Source organism: Haemaphysalis longicornis, unplaced genomic scaffold (assembly GCF_048455015.1).
Source record: "Haemaphysalis longicornis isolate Haplotype H1 unplaced genomic scaffold, Haemaphysalis longicornis Haplotype H1 scaffold_28, whole genome shotgun sequence".
Lineage (NCBI taxonomy): Eukaryota > Metazoa > Arthropoda > Arachnida > Ixodida > Ixodidae > Haemaphysalis > Haemaphysalis longicornis.
Genome location: NW_027526329.1, coordinates 2815398 through 2835422, shown reverse-complemented (window position 1 = coordinate 2835422; position 20025 = coordinate 2815398). Strand labels below are relative to the sequence as shown.

At 51.7% G+C, this 20025-nt stretch overlaps 1 pseudogene; it reads left to right on the top strand.

Annotated features, from left to right (window-relative positions):
• The first annotated feature begins 9721 nt into the window (after positions 1-9721).
• Positions 9722-13761, top strand: LOC144172969 (uncharacterized; annotated as a pseudogene).
• Positions 13762-20025: the final 6264 nt, after the last annotated feature.

Sequence of the window (20025 nt, the reverse complement as noted above, 5' to 3'; positions counted from 1 at the left end):
AGGCGTCAGGGTGGGGCGATCCATGAATGATGAACTTGTGGCCTTAGAATCATATATAAAATATGCCTTTGTGCACAAACAATATTGCATGACCATATTTTTGACATTGAAAAAGCAATAGACACGGCATGGGGCTATGACATGCTCATTGACTTGAAATCTTTTGGAATATCCGGTAACATGTTGAACATACTCAAAAGCTACTTGTATAACAGAAGATTTCGGGTGAGAGTAGGTTCTGCTCGTTCACGAGTTCATGTGCAAGAAAACGGTGTGCCTCAGGGTGGAGTATTCAGTTGCACATTATTTATTGTAAAGATGAACTCGCTGGGCAAAGCACCGCCTCGAACAATCTAGTAGTCTATGTATGTAGACGATGTACAGATATCATTCAAATCCTGTAATCTGTCCATTTGCGAATGCCACGTCCACCTTGCCGTTAATAAACTGGCTTGCTAGGCTGGTCAAAAAGGATTTAAACTGAATCCTACAAAAAGTACTTGCGTCGTATTTTCAAAGAGGCGTGGGATCCACGCGGATACTTACAATAAATGTCAAGGCAACTTGATTCCACTGAAAACGGAACACAAGTTTTAGGTGTAGTTCTAGATAAAAAACTCACGTTTGTTGCCCACGTCAAACAGCTCAAACATAAATTCTTCAAAACAATCAACATTCCTAAAATACTGTCACACCAGTTGTATGGTGCGGGCAAAGAACTTCTTTTGAGTGTTTTTTTCCAGTTTGATGGGATCATGCTTAGCCTATGGGACTTTGGTCTATGGGTCAGCAACAAAAACAGCACTCAAAATTCTTGACCCAGTACTGCACTTGGGGCTTCGTCTTTCGTGTGGCGCATTTCGGAGTAGTCCGGTCCAGAGTCTTTGCGCAGAGTGTGACAAATGGTGCTTATCGCACCAGCGAACCTATGTTTACTGGTTATATGCTTTTTAAGTTTAATCAATGTGTGACCTATCTTTTAAAACAATTTTTAATGATGCCTCCACATCCCAGATCTTTTTAAATTGCCCAACCACCTTCTCACGTTTCTCACTCAGAGTCAAAAAGCAAGTGTCTGAATTGACTGTCTCCTTTTTAGATACATATAGAACAACCTGTAGCACCCTTTAACCCCCAGGGGAAGTTCGCCTTCCGCTATGCGACTTGTCATTTTTAACAATTGAAAAAAAATCGAGTTCCAAGAAGGGAAATTCTGCAGCACTTCTTGTTTTTACAGGATAAATACCGCTTCGCAGAACTTTACAGCGATGCGTCCAAAACGTCATCCGCCGTGTCCTGTGCTGCACATGGTCCCAAATTTAATGCAAATAGAACCATGAATATAAACACTAGTATCTTTACAGCGAAGGCGTATGACATTTTTTGTTACAAATCAAATCATTGAACATAACATACATAGCCAGTCATTTATACCCACCCGTTGAGTGTGGTGCAATCATTGTCATCCACAAAGTCATCCAAAAACTATGTCGTCCATTTCGTCCTCAAGACCTTTATCTCTGCTTATGCCTCGAATCTTGAACTGACTGTGTGTTGGGTGCCTGGCCACTCCGGGGTAGCTGGTAATGACACCGTGGATGAGATGGCTGCTGCTGCTGTGCTTACAAATACACTGCTCATAGCAACAGTGCCCTACACTGACTTAAAGACACACATCAGAAAGCACCTTCGCAATACATGGCAAGCCGACTAGAATACACAGACAGACAACAAGTTACACCTAAAAAAACACACTTGGGACCATACACTACCGACACACCCAACAGACACACGGAAGTCGCCTTGGCCAGGTTACGGATAGGCCACACGCATGCGACGCGCCCACACCTGCTCACTAGCTCTCCAAGACCCGTGTGTAGCAGGTGTGCGGAGGGCCTATCCGAAGTGCACATCCTAATCACATGCAAGGCACTCGACACAACAAAACAACTTCAAGGAACTATACAGACAACATATTCCGCTACACCCTTCCTTGTTTTTGGGTGAAGATGCCATTGTTTCTGTATAACGCGTTTTTTTTATATTTATGTCATGTTAACTGTTAATACCTCATTTCCTATCATGCCTAATCCAAACTGGCCCTCTACACCAGCCATCATCATTGTCGTAATTGATTTTATTGTTCTTCTGGCTTTAGTAGCTACTATTTTCTTTTATATACTTTGGTTTGGCGCACTGCCCCTGCTGGCCTTCCGACGAAAAAACTCCACCCATCATCATCATCATCACCATTGGCAGAGGCTGCCGGCGATCGCACATACAGAATCTGAAGTACAAGGGAACCCTCCCCGAGCGGATGAATTTACCGGTAATGCAACAACGTAAATGAGCAGCGCTTCACAGGTAAAGTAAAAGCTTCGCTCGTAAAGTAGAGCAAAATGAGTGACATCGCGATCACTATTATTAGGGTTAGTCTACCAAACCTTTTTTTTTCAGAGAGGGAACGAGCCGTCGAAGTAACTATTTGCGCACGTGAATATATAGTTATTTTTATTTTCCCACTTTAGGGACACGTGAGCGGTGGTACTGCATTTACTCACTTTGCTTAAACCTCTTTTTTATTTCCATTATGATGATGGTTGGATGTTCATGGCGCAAGGCCGACTATTGCAAATAGCGCCAAAAGGGTGGTTAGGTATGACGGATGTAAACGTAAACTCTAAAATCACTCAACATAACAAAAGTAAAATCTTTAAAAGACAATGAGGACGGCTGGTGTAAAAGGCCAGGTTGTGATGGTGCGTCGCATGACATCAGGTATAAAAACTATGCGTGATAGGAAATGATTTGTAAAAACTTGATGTCACTAAGAAGCTTAAAGGTGCGTTGTAGAGAAATCATGTGATCATCCGCTAAAAACAATGCTGGGTGTAGTGCAATGTTCTGTCTGTAGAGTTCGGCGAAGTGTTTGTGCCTTGTTGTGTTTAGTGCTTTGCAATGAAGTAGCACGTGGATCACGGATAGGGCGTCTCCACAAAGGCTACACAAATGTCCGTCTAGAGGTAAAACAGCTACCTCTAGACGGACATTTGTGGCGAACTTTATAAGTGAAACACCGTATGTATTTGTATTTTTTTTTGTTTTTTTTTCTCCTCTGCTGCCTCTCCGGTTTTTGTTTTTCACGCTGCTAGCTACATTTTCCAACTGCACTTCACAATTAGGGCATTTTGCTACCTGTTTTCTTTGTTTACTTTCATTCACATCCTTGATTGCCGACTCTCTTCTCACGTTCAATGTACCTGCTGCCCGAGCATATAAAACTTGAAAAGTAGTTTCTTTTAACCCTGCAAATTGGCTTTTCTTCAATCAAAAAAAAAACAGAAAGTTTGGCTTTTAGCCCCATTCATTTATTTTATATTGGCTTTAAACCTGCCATAGCCTTGCTAGAGCGGGTATTGTTGCCAACTTTATTTTTCTTTATTCTTAGGGGGAGGGGGGAACACGGAATCCTAAAAGGAATTAAAAGGGGTCCTGAAGATCCCGTGAGCACGTAGGAGTGTATTGCATGCGTGTGGCCCATCCGTATCGAGCCAGGGTAACTTCACTGTGTCTGTTGTGTGTGTCAGTGGTGTATGCTCCCAAGAGGGTCTTTACAAAGTGTAGTTTGTTGTCTGTCGGCCCATTCGAGCGTGCTTGGCATGTTTTTCGGAGGCGTTGTATGATGTGTGACTTAAAGTCAGTGTTTAACTGTAGTTGTAAGTACAGCAGCAGCGACCATTCGATCTGCTGTCTCGTTTCCCGCGCTCCCGGAGTGACCTGGCACCCAGCTAACGGTCACTTCAAGACCTAACGCATATGCTGACCTAATGGTTTTATAGACTGAACAAATAACATACTTTTTACAGAACTCCTTAGATGACAATGCACGTACTACGCGCAAGGAAACTGTGAAGATGAAAGACTTGTCAATTTATGATGGGCTATGTGATTTAAAACCAGTAAAATGCCATAGGCTTCAGCCGTAATAATAATGCTATTTTTGGGTTTGGAGAATTATATGCCCTAAACTCAGGTCCGTGCTGAGCACACGACACAGTAAGGGCTGTTTTTGACGCGCCGCTAAAAAATTCTGCACGCTTGTGTTTCTCTTCAAGAAACAAGAAGTGCTGCACTATTGCAGTTGCGGGCACTCCTTTTTTATCAACTGCTATAAAACACACGTCGCACGACACGCGGCGAAGCTGCCATGGTGGTAAAATGTCAGAAAGGGTTGATTTGTAGTTGTCCGAAAAGGTCAGAGATAATTCTGACGCTTCCTGTCTCACTCTATGTGACAACGGAGCAGAGATAAATGAACGATTTAGAAAAAGATGGGACATAGGTGTATCACAAACAAAAGGTTTGAAAGACTGGTGGGCTATCGACGAAATTTTTAAAACATAAAGAAGATGCATGTATGTTCGCTCGTGATCTAGGGACCATTAATTGCGCTCGACGTATAGGCTTTGTACGGGGCTCATGCGGAAAGCGCCCGACGCGAGGCGAAGCCCCAAGTGCAGCCCTGGGTCTAACATTTTCAGCGCTGTTCATGATGCTGACTCATAAACCCCACTCCCATAGCACAAGCGGGACCCCGCCAAGCTTGTTAAGATACGTAAAAGAAGTAGCTTGTCCACACCATAGGATTGGTGTGAAAGGACCTTAAGAATGTTGAAAACTTCGACGAAGACCCAGTTCAAAGTCAGGGATCGCTGCGCGAAAACGGGAATGCGCGTGGCGTTTGTTGCGGAATTATGAAGGAAGCGGAAGAGGAAAAATGCGGCTTACCGGCTACTATCATTACTATCGGCTAGAGAAGAAGGAAGGAATAAACCTCGGTCCGGCTCAACATTGGCCTCGCGTCTGCGTCCCGCTCCATAACATTTCTGCTGCCGTGAAACCCGGGAACGACGGACCAGCGGACTTCACGGCGCAGCGCCTTCAAGGTAGTGCGTGGCCTCAGGTTTGTCGGATTTTCTCATTTCGGAGGCCTCACCCTTGAACGTTGCCTGCTATGGCTGCGTGCTGGACGCAGACCGCCCGCCTAGAACCCGGAGATGAGCCCCACCCATCGGACAATGCCGACCCTTGCTTCGCTGCGCTCCCTGGTTCTGATTACTTGCAGGTCGTAAAAAGACTTCGAATTTCGCGGGTCATCCTCTGGGCGGACATAACTGAATTAGCCAGTACAACTGTTCGTGCCTTGCAATCGTCAACAGTGAATATCAGCATGCTTATGGATTTGTGCCGTGAGGTAGAACAAAAAGAGGATCAACTTCGAAAGCTTGACGGGATGATCCAGAACCTTCTCGACTTTGACACCTTAGTAAAGTTCTTAGAGGAGGCCGACGAGTACTCATACACGGGCAGTCGCGCTAAGGTTTCGCTAAAGGAGCGAATCTCTGAGGAAACTTTGAGAAAGGCGGGATCCGTGACCAAGACTTTGTCGCCCCCTCAAAAGAAGCAGGGGCCTCTCAGAGGTGGCACCTTCAAGAAAAAGGACACGGCCAGCGCAGTCCTCCCCTTCGCAACAAGGGCTGCCTTCGAGACCGTGGCTTCGTCGTCGTCTGTGGAAGAGAGGATGGACCACCACAGCGACCCTACCATTCCAACATCGTCGGTAAACCAGGCTGCGGGATCTACCAGCAAAACCGAGTTCGAACGAGCAGCCGGGGCTGTGGCATTCCGCCGAAGCGATGAAAATACCATCTCGGACTCGGATGCGCCCGTGGGCAAGCCCAGGAAGCCATCGCACGTAGACAACAGGAAGATTAAGCCAACGGATGGAAGTGGTTCTTCGTGTCACGACACGAAGAGATTCACTCGTGCACTGTCGTCACGGAACGAGTGGCTTACTAGCAGACCCCGGAACAAGCAACTGCAAGCACGTGAAAGTGAAGCCTCTATTCTACCATTGGAAGAAAGGAAAACCAGGTTAATGGCAATGACGCGGACGAAAGTGGAAAATACTCAGAGAGTGCGCAAAAGGAACATCGAAAGCGAACAGAAAAGGGAAAAGGGACCGCTGACCAGAAGATTGAGGCTGCATCCAGAACCCGATTTATCCATGTTCGTTCGGCACTCCCGTTTGAGCAAAACAGCGTGCCCCGTCGTAGCCAAGAAGGTAGCAAGAAGAAGGCATCGTGTCGCAAAGCATAGATGGAGGTAAAGAAGGATGTATCTGCCATTTCTCGTGTACAAAGGAATTGACATCTGAGTATCCATGCATCTACGGCGAAACCTAGACTAACCTGTTCTGCATTTCAGCACCACCAGCGTCATCGTAGGGGTTGGGAGTATGTTGCAGAATTATGAAGGAAGAGGAAGAGGACAAAGGCGGCTAACCGCCTACTATCATTACTGTCAGTTAGAGGAGAAGAAAGGAATAAACCTCTGTCCGGCTCAGCCATGGCCTCGCGCCTTCGTCCCGTTCCATAACATTTCTGCATTTTCTGGTGCCGTGAAACCCGGGAACTGGCGCACGAGCGGATCTACGTTCGACGGAACAGCGGCTCCGAGGCACGCGAGGCTTGGATACCTTCGTACTGCTTTATCCTGGAAGCCTCGCCCTCGGCCGCCGCCCCTTTCGACTCGTGCCTAAGCCCGCCCTTGTTCCCTTGTTATTCGCAACCCCAGCGTCTTGCTTCATCGACTGGTGCTACGGACGCTCTTCGTTTTGGCCGAGATGTCCTGCGAGCGACCGTCTCCGGGACCATGAAAGTCCTCGACGCCTTGCTGCGGAGTCAGGCAGCAACGGCCCTTGATAGGCAAAATGTACTCGACCTCATCTTGCATGACCAGGTGAGCCTTCACCAGCTCGACGCCGCAATTCAAGCGAACCTGACGGATGACGAATTCGAAGCGGAAATTTTGAACGCGATCGACTACGATGAACGGATCTGCGCCCTGCGAATGCGCGTACGCTTTTCCGCGAGCCAAGACTTGTCCGCAAGCCCCGTCCCGCAACCTAGGGTAGCCCTGTATTCTACCTGCAACGCGACTTCGACCCTCTGCTCGCCTCCCGAGGAGGCGCGGCCGACGGTGTCCACAAAGGTCACGGGTGACATGCCGCCTGCTCGGGCAATGACTGTTGCACGGGTAGAAAAACAGGACGACAAAGAGAGCGCTGCGCGTTAGAGCGATGCTAAAGAAGACACTGAGGGGCTCAGCCCGCGAGAGCGGCTCCTGCGACCGCCCTACCCTGGTGTTTCCGTGATCGCCGTTATGGAGATATCTCAGGGACCTTGCCAGGACCTTGCTGTCGCTTACAAGACTATTGTTTCCGATACGGCTGACCGGCCTTGCTGCAGCGCTGGCGTCGCCGACACGGCTGTCACTTCAGAGACGTCACCACGCCCCTTCCGGAATCCTGACATTGCTAATTTGACTACTGGTTTGGAGACAACCGACCGGCCCTGCAGCAAACTTGGCGTCATCGATGCAACCCCCGTATTGGAGTCGTCCATGCGACACTGTGGCGACCCTCGCATTGACGACTTGACTACCGCTCTGGAGACGTAGGACCCGTTCTGCCACGGCCCTAGCTTCGATGATGCAACTCTTCTTTTGGAAACCTCTGAGCATCCCTGTTGCGACCTTTACGTCGGTGACGCACCTGTCGTTTCGGAAGCAGTTCAGCAACCCGGTTTCGAGTCGAACATATTTTCATTGGGTCCAGCAACGAAAACGCGGTTCGTGCAGAAGATGGACTCGCTTCAGCGGATAACGAAGCGCCGGCTCGTGCGACGCTCCATGTGCGAGATTCGACGCCGGAAGCGAGCTTCAGCCGCGCTCGTCCAGGCCCGGTGGGGAGGCATCCTCATGGCGAAGCAGAACAAATGCTTCTATGGTGACGACCCCTTCTTCATCCAGCGCAACTCGATCCAGGACGAACCTTTGTACCCTGTTGGGAACAGCGAGAGTGAAGTCCTATTGTTCACAGAGATAACGGATACGCCAATGGAACACACATATTTCCTAATGGAAGCAGTATAAGACGTAGATGAGGTGGCAATGCAATCACGCTGCTGTGATGCTCTCTGGAAATTTGTTAGACTACATCAACTGTTCCCGTTTGATCCTGGCGGCTGCCTTGCGACCGAAAACCAGGAGCATGGTCTCTCTTTCTGGTTGACCATATGAACGTTCGCAATCTTCCTTTTTATCCCTAAGTCACTTTGATCTAGGAACTCCGGAAGCGCTCGTGGCGCTATGTGCTTGTACTGCCGCGCTCAAATGACAACGCTGTCTACAGAGATCGACGGCACCGAGACACCCAGCCAAATGCTCCACTGGATCCGCCAGCCAGTCTACAAGCATCGATTCTGTGGAGTCATGCGCCGCTACGGAAGCCGGACAACTGGTCGAAGTGGGGCGCGGACTTCGCCACTTCCCGTGCAGCTGCCAGCTAGCTCCTAACCAACCTGTCAGCGGCGGCAGTGTGTTGATAAATAAAGAAGCGCAGGCAGGGGGCGACGGTGAGTGGAGAAGAGCAGGAGGATCGAGGTGCGTGCTCTGCCTGCCTAATCGACTCGATCACCACATCGGAAGCCAGACGCTGGTCCTCTTTCGTTACAGCGTTCACTGCCTGGAGGTGCGGTCGTGGCGTGAAGCTGGCAAGACACTGACTTGCGCTCCCGTGTCGACGAGAAACTTTTGTCCGGTGGTGCGGTCGACGATGTGAAACAGGCGACATTCTTCAATTGGGCCAGAACCACTCGTCGCCGTTAGCGTTGTGCCGGGCCGTTTCCCGTCCATGAGCATGGCAAGAGGCAGTGGCGAGCGTGTGCGCCGAAACGGCGGTGGTAGAAGCATACACCGGGGACTGATGTAGGGCTGCGTCTACGAACGGCATCGCAGAGTCAGGAAGAAGAGCGGTCGCGTCGACGTGACGGGCGAGCAGAATGGGTTGAGCTGTTTCGCCTCGTCGCTGCCACAACGAGTTGCTCCAGTCGTTCGCACAGGTGATCGACACTGGCAGGCGACGCAGACGCACCTTCGTCGGCAAAAGCTGGCGTCGTGCATGGGGTGGGTGATGCTGGCGTCGCGGTCACAGGAGCAATGGGTGAAGCTGTGCTGGCTATTTCCATTACCTTGTCGGCCAGAGACGCGAGCGAAAGGAGATCCATGGATGACGCTGTTGCGAGGACCATTTGCACGTTCACAGGTAGGCGCTGCCGAAACAGCTCGTGCAGCAATGCGCCGTCCATGGTTTGGGCACGTGAGCCGAGGTGTTGGGTCATGCGCCGCAGGAGTTGGCTCGGTCTGCGGTCGCCAAGTTCTTAGGTGTAAAGTAGCTGCTGTAGGCACGTGCGCTCAGATGCTGCTGTACGTTCGAGGAGCGTGGCTTTGAGCTGGTAGTAGGCTGTTGCTGGAGGGTTGGGTATGACAAGAGGCGAGACTGTCCACAACCTCTTCCGCAGCAGTCGCGGGTAGAGATCTGATGCCATAGTGAAACTGTTGTATTCGTTCGTTTTGTACCATCCAGCAAAACCAGCTGCGCGCGCACCGTTTCTTTTTGGCCCTGTGCGCCTTCATTCTCCCTTTCTCCAACGCATATAATCACGCTTCTGACAATAAACGCTGTCATTGACAGCCCGGCCATCGTCCATGCTGCTGCGCTGCGCGCGCCGGTGTTACTACAGTGGCGACGAGTCCGAAAACCGCCCATGCTGCCCTAAAAGTTGAAGCCGACAGCCTTCCGCAACAAGTACCGACGGCCATGACCAGCTTCGAGCTTCCGGTCTTCGACGACACAAGAGATAAGTGGAAAGCGTACAGTCTTTGACAAAATTTTGTGGGCCACGGCGACCGTGGCCGGAGCAGGCGCGTGGCCGAGTTGGGGCGCTGCGCTTGTTGCTATCAGCTGGTTGCGCGGCTAAAGAGAGTGAGGGGAACTTTTGCTGTTCCTTTCAAAGTATGGCTGGCGCGATAAGTGCAGCTGGGCCGGTTTTTTCAGAGCAGGTGAAGGTCGCTTCAGCCCAGGCACTTTGCGCAGCACTTGTCGCACCGGACGCACTACAAAAGCAAGAGAAAAAGTTCCCCTCCCTCACTTTAGCCGCGCAACCAGCCGACAGCAACAAGCGCAGCGCCCCTGCTCGGCCTTGCGCCTGCTCCGGCCACGGTCGCCGTGGCCCACAAAATTTTGACAAAGACTGTACCTTATTCGGGCTGAAGCGTATTTTGAAGCAAATGCTATTACTGACTCCAAAGGCAGAGAGCGCTTCTGGTGGCAGCACTCAACACGCAGACTGTGGAACTGCTAGCGGTCTAATTGCACCTCGGACGCCGAATTCCCTTACTCACGCTTAAGCGGTCGCAGCCTTAAATGACTACTACGATCCCAAGCGTCACAAGATAGCAGAAAGCTACAAGTTTTTCACCCGGTGCCAACAAGAAGGGGAGTCGGTGCACGCGTTCCTAGTCGAAATACGGCGCATAACAGACAATTGCAGCTTTGGAAGTGCGCTAGACCGGATGTTGAGGGACCGGATTGTTTGCGCCGTACCCTCAACTAACTTGCGCAAGCAGTTACTGGCAAAGAAAGATTTAACCCTCGAGGAGGCTGAAACAATGGCCATTGCAGCCGAGGCAACCGACAGCGATGCGAAAGATATGAGTGCAAAACCGCCGACTGTCCTAAAAATGCGAGCCCATCATCGCTCACCCTCTCGAGGTAACCGTACACGAGGCGCGTCGAATGACTGCGGCCGATGTGGAAGCACTAAGCACGACGAAAACGCCTGCCGCTGGGCTAACGCACGCTGCTATCGCTTTGGGCGACGCGGTCATTTGGCAAAGAAGTGCTGCAGTGCTGCAACTGATGCAAATGTTGGAAGGCGGGCAGCGAGTGTAAAGGCACTGACAGTTGAAAGCGCGTGTAGCAACAACGACATGAATAGCGCACATGTTTCGACGTTGATTTTGGGAAGAAAAAACGGTTTGGAACCACCCATACGTCATACGTTTCGATGGGGCGACGTAGAACTGGCCATGGAAGTCGATACCGGTTCCCCGATCTGCGTCCTATCGCGCCAAGTGTACGATCGGCATCACGCACAGTGGCCGCGCCTACAACCACCACGGATCAAGCTGTCGTATTACGCGGGACAGCTTCCGGTGTTGGGTGAACTCGCACTTACCGTGAGCTATAAAAATGTATCTGTCACTTGTCCGCTTATCGTGCTTGACTGTGCAGGACCCAGCCTATGTGGCCGCAATCTCATTGCTTTGCTTGACAATCCGGGCGTTCCGATTGGAGACCTGACTGCGCCGGACCCTACAACAAGTGCCGAGCCAAGCGAACATATGCTGAACCGACTGCTCGGCGAGTTCGAGGATGTTTTCTCAACAGAACTTGGAATAATCAAAGGTCCACCAGCCAGCCTGAAACTCAAAGAGACGGCGACACCGAAATTCTCTAAGCCCAGATCTCTTCCTTACGCCCCCCGCGATAAGGTCTCTCGTGAAATTAATCGGCTGGTGTCACTTGGTGTTCTATCGCCCGTGCAACATGCATAATGGGCTACGCCTATCGTGGTCGTTTTGAAAAAGGATGGAGGCGTGAGGATATGCGGTGACTTTAAGGTCACCCTTAACCAGGCATGTGAGGTGGAGCACTACCTTCTTCCGCTTATAGAGGACATGTTCGCAAGCTTAAACGGAGGCGAATATTTCAGCATCTTGGATTTAAAGGATGCATACAATCAAGTGCCCCTTGACGAAGCGACCAGCAGGCTGTGTGTCACTAACATGCACCGCGGGCTTTTCTGGTATAACAAACTTCCGTTTGGAATAGCTTCCGCACCGGCTATTTTTCAAAGAAAGATGAATGCAGTACTCGGCGGGCTGCCGGGTGTCCAAGCCTACCTTGATGACGTGTTAGTGTCAGAAGGCAAGAGTGATAACGGAGAGCAGCTCAAGAGAGTGCTGGAGCGCTTCCGAGAGCATGGTGTTAAACTTAGGATTGAGAAATGCAAGTTTCGACAGCCTTCCGTCACTTACCTTAGCCATAGTATAGATCGGCGAGGCCTCCACCCCATTGAAAAGAACGTAGACGCCGTCATGCAAGCCCCGCGCCCACGTAACGTTAGCGAATTGCGCTCATTCCTTGGCATGCTCACGTTCTACGCCCGTTTCCTGCCCAATATGTCGACTATGCTCAGCCCCTTGTATCAGATCATGGAAAAACAAGCCCGTTGAGAATGGCGGGAACCGCAGCAGTCAGCGTTCGAGAAAGCGAAAGAAATTTTGAAGAATGCGCAACTTCTCGTTCATTTTGATCCCAACAAGGAACTAAAGCTAGAATGTGACGCTTCCCCGTATGGCGTGGGTGCTCTTCTGTTTCATTCGGTGGAAAATGAGGACAGACCAATTGAGTTTCGTTCCAGAACGCTAACAAAAGCGAAGCGAAACTACTCTCAAATGGAGCGAAAAGCATTGGCAGTGATTTTTGGCGTTTCGCCTTTCCGTGACTACCTCCTAGGTCGGCAATTCACCCTGGTAACCGACCATCAGCCACTGCTGGTACAGCTCAAGCCTGACCGCCAAACGCCGCCGATGGCCGCCGCGCGCATTGAACGATGAGCACTGTTCCTGGGAGGCTACGTTCCGGGGAAACAACTACTGACAGCAGATGCCCTCAGCAGACTACCAGCCCCGACGGCAGCGGAACCGGTAGTTGAGGGGGAGCCTACCGAGTACGTACTGTCGTTGGAAGCCCTTGACGAAGGTATAGTGACGACGCTCGAGTTGCAGGAGCTCACTGCCAAGGACACGTTGTTAGCCCGTGTCGCAGAATACATCTTGCATGGCTGGCCTCGAACCACAAGTGGAATGGCGCCGACTTGTTGCCGTTTTTTGATCGCAAAATGGAGCTGTCGATGGCTCACCGGTTAATCTACTGGGGCAGCAGAGTCGTCATACCACGGAAGGCTCAGGAAAGGATGTTGCAGCTTCTACATGAAACACACCAGGGCTCCTCGTCAATAAAAGCGGTGGCGCGGTCACTGTTTTGGTGGCCGGGGATGGACAGGGAGATTCAAGAATTTTCGGCGCAGTGTGTAAGCTGTGCAGAAAACCTGCCCATGCCTGCGGCAGCACCACCGGTGCGTTGGCCGAAAACGGCCGAGAGGTGGTCCCGGATCCACATCGATTTTGCGGGCTCGGGAGCTGGCAAAGATGATACTTGTGGTGGTAGATGCTCACACGAAGTGGATTGAAGCAGTACCAATGAGGCATGCGAACTCAGCAGGTACCATTCGCTGCTTAAGAAGTATGTTTTGTCGGTTCGGTGTGCCACGCACAATCGTGTCCGATAATGGCACGCAATTCACGCATCAGGAGTTCGCCACGTTTGTAGCGAGAAACAATATTGTGCACCTGCGTACAGCGCCTTTCCATCCTCAGTCAAACGGAGCAGTGGAAAGAGCAGTGCGAACCAATAAAGACGGCTTGCGGAAAATGCAAGATGGCCCACTGGAAGATAGCCTCATGCGCCTGTTATTCCATTACAGGAGGACCCCGCGAAAGGAGGGAAAGTCACCCTCGGAATTGCTTCTCGGCTACCAGCTCCGTTCCCGTCTTGACACGTGCCTGCCGCCCAGGGATGAGAACTTGTCACCGTGCGCTGACGACTGGACCATCTCACCAGGAAGCAGCGTCTACGTGCGAAACTACGGTGTCGGCAATAGATGGATGCCTGGACGTGTAAAATCTGCTTCGGGGGCGAGAATAAAAGCCGTGGACACGCCAACGGGGTAGTGCAGCGTCATATCGACCAAGTCCGCCGCCGTCGCGAATCGACGCCGGAGTCTGCATCTGCGGGGGCGACTGAAGGCACGGAGGATGAAGGGGAACCTGACAGCGTGACTACTCCTGTCCCGTCTCCTGCGTTGCAACGTACGCCCAGGCGGAAGGAGCAAGACCGAAGCTCAGAGCTACCGGCAGCGGATGGTCGGAATGGGTTTCCCACACCAGCTGCTACGGAACCTCCAATCGTCACGGCCGAACACCCTCCTGAGGCAGTCCCACATCAGCCCACGCTGAGGCGATCGACAAGAGTTAGGAACCCGGTAGAACGGTTCCACTTTTAAGATGAAAGAAATGTTGTATTCGTTCGTTTTGTACTGGCCAGCAAACCCAGCTGCGCGCGCACCTTTTCTTTTTGGCCCTGTGCGCCTTCATTCTCCCTCTCCCCCCTCCTTTACCCTCTCTTGATGCCAACGCATATAATTACGCTTCTGACCATCAACGTTGTCGTTGACTGCCCGAGCATCGTCCGTGCTGCTGCGCTGCGCGCGCCAGTGTTACTACAGAAACTTGCGTTCTTGGGAAGTGATGCCAGACAGTGCGAACTGTGACTTGGCCTGGAGGAACCAGATTGCCGGGCTGTGCTCCCAATATGGCGGCAAGTGGATAGCCAGGGCGGCGATCTCGTTGCCGGCTGCTTGTGGTGCTCGCTCGTCCAGGTCGTTGTTGGACATGGCTCTACAACTTCACTGGGAGGAATATCACGTCCGGGTCACCAACTGTAGAGCGCATGCCATGGAGGAGTTGAAACAGAGATGAACAGACCACGTAGCAAGGCCGGTTTATTCGGAACGCCGTGGTAGCTACTGATGCCAGGGGCGCGCGAGCCCTCCGGCGGGTGACCGCGCTCGTGGGCCTGCGTCACGCTGCTGCCGCTGCCACTGTGGCTTGCCACTACAATATATATATTTATATATGTATGTATATATATATATAATACATAGATATATATAAGATGAGACCTTGCGGCCGGCGGCTCACACGAGATGGGCTTGCCCGTCGGCTTGACGATGGCTTAGGGTTCATGCACCCAGCACCTCCACCAGATGTCACGAAGCCAAAGACGACGCAGTGGTCTTGAAGGAAAACAAGTTTATTGGAGCGAACTTGTGCTCCCCTAACAACTCAAAGAATACAGAGGCGGCGAAGCAGCAGTCAACAAAGGGGCGTACGCATGCGAGCTACCGCGAGTCGAATATTCCGGCTTCGCTCTGCAGGCCTTTCATCTTTCGGCGCGCGTGGTCCTGGAACCGTCCATTTACATCTAGAACATTGTAGATCCAAGAAGATTGTTGTGGGCTGTCCTCGTTAGATGGGAATGCTCTCCCTATCAGAACAGATCACACATGCGGCACAGAAAGAAAGAGTGGAACACGCGCTTCCCTTGGCACAGATGTAACACCGACCGGCGTAGCCGGGAGGTAAAAGTAAAACACAAATAAACCCAATGCTTGGTTCGCGGCATTACCCCCCTCTAAGAGTGCAGCGACCCGATGCTAATTTAAGCGACAGTCCGAACAAATAAAAATGAAAATTCGTAATCGTCCATGTGAAGGCTTTAAGCGAACCACGTGGACGACTTCGGGCCGCGTGTTTTGTCGTGATGTGCCGGAGACACCATCGGGGATCACTTCGTACGTAAGTTGGCCAACACGTCGTAAAATGTTGTAGGGTCCGAAATACCGTCGCAGAAATTTCTCACTTAGTCCGCGTCGTTGGATGAGAGTCCAAACATAAACACGATCCCCTGGGTGATACTCGGCAGATCGGCGTATGAGGTTGTAGCGGCCAGCATCCACCAGCTGCTGGTCCGTTATGCGAACTCGAGCGTGCTGGCAGGCCTCCTCCGAACGCTGAAGGCATCCTTCAACGTCGGCATTGATGTCGTTGTCTTCTACGTGTGGAAGCATGGCGTCCAGCATCGTAGTCGGCCGTGTTTCGTAGACAACCTCGAACGGCGTAATCTGCGTAGTTTCTTGGATAGCCGCGTTGTTAGCAAAGGTGACATACGGTAGCACTTCGTCCCAAGCCTTATGTTCAACGTCGACGTACTATTGACAGCATATCCCCAGTTGTCTTGTTCAGGCGTTCCGTTAGTCCGTTCATTTGTGGGTGGTACGCCGTCGTTCTTCGGTGATCCGTGTTCGTGTAGCGTAACATCCCTTGCATCAGCTCCGCAGTAAAGGCCGTTCCGCGGTCCGTGATTAGGTCTTCCGGGGCTCCATGTCCCAGCTTAACTTGGCCTATGAAGAACTTTGCGACATCCTTTGCAGTCCCCCTCGAAAGAGCGGCGGTCTCTACGTAGCGCGTCATGTAGTCTGTTGCTACGACAATCCACTTTTTCTCGGATCGTGACGTAGGGAACGGGCTTAGAAGGTCCTTTCCAATCTGTTTGAAGGGCCTCGATGGGACGGCGATCGGCTGCAGAAGTCCGGTGGGTCTCGTCGGTGGCGTTTTTTGTCGCTGGTAGCCACGGTAGCTCCGAAAGCAGTGGGTGACGTCGGATGTAAGGTGGGGCCAGTAGTACTTCGCCTTGATTTTTCCAACTTTGCAGGCTGTGCCGAGATGTCCGGAGGACGGGTCGTCAAGGCACGCTTCCAAACTGTCGTCGCAAAGTTCTGCGGGGATGACAAGAAGGTAATTCGTTCTTGTTCGGGGGCTGAAAGTCTTCTTCACGAGGACGGACTCACGCTGAATGCTGGTAGGCTGCGTTTGAAGGTCCTAGGAACGGCGACGTAGCATCCCTCGAGGTAGTCGATTATGACGCGCAAGTCAGGGTCGGCACACTGCTGGCCGGCTAGGTCGCTCTCCGTCACGATTCCGAAGAACGCGCTATCTTCCCCAGAGTCTTGTGGTGGTGGTTCGATGGGGGCGCGCGACAGGCAGTCAGCGTCGGAGTGTTTCCTGCCGGATTTATAGACGAGTGTAACGTGGAACTCCTGCAGGCGTAAGCCCCACTGCACAAGACGGCCAGAACTATCCTTCACATTAGCGAACCAACAAAGCAAGTGGTGGTCTGTCACAACCTTGAATGGTCTTCCATACACGTATGGAAGAAATTTTGAAATCGCCCATATAATTGCCAGGCACTCTTTCTCAGAGGCAGTGTAGTTTTTCTCCTCCTTCGACAGACCACGGCTGGCGTAGGCGATTACCTTTTCGCAGCCGCTTTGTTTTTGGACGAGGACGGCAGCCAAGCCTATATCACTGGCATCCGTGTGTATTTACGTTTCGGCGTTTTCGTCGAAATGACCGAGCACAGGCGGTCTTTGCAGGCGTTTTTCCAGCTCGCAGAATGTCTTTTTTTATGGTTTTCCCAGCTAAATGTGGTGCTATCTTTCGTCAAGCGTATGAGTGGCTCTGCAATGCGTGCGAAGTTTCCGTCCAAGCGCTGGTAGTATGCGCACAGTGCAAGAAATCTTCATACGCCCTTCTTGTCTTTCGGCCTTGGGAAATTGGCAATGGCTGAAGTTTTTCCTGGATCAGGTAGTTCTCCTGCGGCGTTGACCACGTGGCCCAGAAACTTGAGCTCCTCGTACGCAAAACGGCACATTTCGGGATTCAGCGTTAACCCCGACGTGCGAATGGCCTCGAGTACAGTCTCCAAGCTTGCCTGGTGTTTGTCGAAATTCCGGGCGAATACCACAACGTCGTCGAGGTATACTAGACAGGTGTGCCACTTCAGGCCAGCTAGCAAAGTGTCCATGACTTTTTGAAACGTTGCTGGTGCCGTGCATAGCCCACACGGCATCACCTTGAACTCGTATAGGCCGTCCGGTGTTATGAATGTAGTCTTCTCTCGATCTCTCTCGTCCACTTCAATTTGCCAGTAGCCTGTCTTCAGATCCATCGATGAGAAGTACTTCGCGTGGCAGAGGTGGCCGAGAGCGCAGTGGATACGTGGCAGGTGGTACACGTCCTTTTTGGTGATCTTGTTCAATCGCCTGTAGTCAACGCAGAACCTCAGTGTGCCGTCTTTTTTTCTTCACGAGTGCGACCGGCGCAGCCCACGGACGTTTAGATGGCTGTGTAATGTCGACGTTGAGCATGTCGTCAACTTGAGTCTGGATGGCTTCGCGCTTGTGTGAGAGACGCGGTACGGTGGCACTCAGATAGGTCGGGCTTCATCTTCGGTTATTATTCGGTGCTTCGCTGGAGGTGTCTGACGTATTTTTGCGCAGGACGAAAAACATTCGCTATAGCGACGCAGCAAAGCCAATAATTTGTTCCGTTGTACTTGAGGTAGCGCCGGATTCACGTCGAATGGTTGCGGGAGCTTGAAGGTTTCTACGGCTGTGCGTTCAAAGTCGGCGACCGCGATCACATCGCTTGCTTCTTGCGTTTCTTCAAGGAATGCAATTGCCGTGCCCTTGTTTAAATTCTGGTACTCCTCCGAGAAATTAGTATCCAAAACATGGGACTGGTGTTCTCTAAAGCGCGCAATGCCTCTTGCGACTGAGACACCGTGGTCGACAAGCATCCTTACATCACTGTCTACGGTAGCGTCGACGTCAGGAGCAGCATCTTCACAGTAGACTGCGATCATCAAGCTTGCGCGGGGTGGCAGGGTGACATGATCATCGCCAATGCTTACAGCAGCACGACGTTCGGGTTCGGTTCCGGCGTCTTGGAGTGATGGGAGGAAAAAGTTATTGACTTGATCTGCAGATCGATTATTGCACCATTGTCCATCAAAAAATCTATTTCAAAAATTACGTCGCGGGAGAAGTTAGGCAGAACGACGAACGCCGCAGGGTACATTGTGCTGTCTATGGTTATGCGCGATGTGCACATTCGACTTGGCGTCACGAGGTGGCCTCGTGCTGTGCGTATGTGCGGACCGACCCATCTGGTCATAACTTCCTTCAGCTTAGACGCAAATAGCCCGCTCATTACTGAGTAGTCGGCTCTCGCGTGTATGGACTACATCAAGCATGTCGATGGACAGCTGAACGTCGGACGCAGCCTTCCTCCAGTTCCGGGTGCGTCATGGCGTAGTATCTCTGCTTGTGCGTGTTGACGGTCGGCCACTGTGCGTCGTCGTCTTCCTCGTATTATCAGCGGCAGGTTTGGTCATGTCGGGTACGCGTCGCGCCGTTTTGCTGTCGTCGTGTTCGGTAGTCGCGTCAGGGTTAGATCAGGTCGTCCGGCTGAGGGCATGTCGTGAATCATAGTCTTCAGCGAGCCGCTGCTTCGTTGGAGGGTTTTAATTTTTCCCTGTTCCTGCAACTTTACCTACAGAAGTTGCTGCTTTTAGTTTCCCCCGCGAGGGCTTGGGGACCTTCCACATGAGAAGTCAATGGTGCTACGGTGGTTTGGCGACTGCTACTTGCAGGGCGACGACGAGCAGTTGAAGCGGGCTGGTCCTCAGTTGGTATTGGACAGGTATTCGTCGATTACAGTAGGGCTCTGACCGGGTCGGGGGCGTGGTGCGTTGACGGAGAATCCTCGCTGACCGAGCCTCTTGTAAGGGCAGCGACGGTAAGTGTGGTCGGCCTCTCGGCAGTGGGAGCACAGCGGACGATTTTCGGGGGTTCGCCACACGTCGGTCTTCCTCGGCGTCTGATGTTGGACTACTGGGGGTCGGGCGGGCGACAGGGGATGGCGGTATGGCGGGGCCTCTTGACGACAAATTGGAGCAGGGTGGGGTCGACGAAGAGCTGCGGAGTAGGTCATCGCTTGTGGTTCAAGGGGTGCTTCAGATGGCGTAGAAGCCCCCAGTGCCTGTTGAACCTCTTATCGGACGACATCAGTGAGGGAAGCCACTGCAGGTTGCTGCGCCGTTGGAAAAAGCTTCCGAAGCTCCTTCTTGACCACTGCTCGGATGGTCTCGCTCAATGTACCGGAGCTTGCAGTTGCGGCATGGACTGTCTCCGAGAAAAGCGCGTTGACAGGGCGGTCGTGCTGCCTCGTTCGAATTTCGAGAGTCTTTTCCAATGCGGAAGCCTCAGAAGTGAATTCAGCCACAGTTTTAGGGTAGTTGCGGACGAGGCAGGCAAACAGTTCTTGCTTCACTTCTCTCATTAGAAACCTGAGCTTCTTTTCTTCAGTTTTTTGGTGTCCGCGCGGCGAAATAGTTGTTTCATCACCTCAACGAAGATCACGACCCCTTCGTGCGCGTTTCCAACAAAAGTACGGCTCGTTCTTTCTGCACGATGGTGGCAAATGTTTTAGGGAACTGGCGTTTAGAGAGATTCCAGTTGGTTAGCGAGCTCT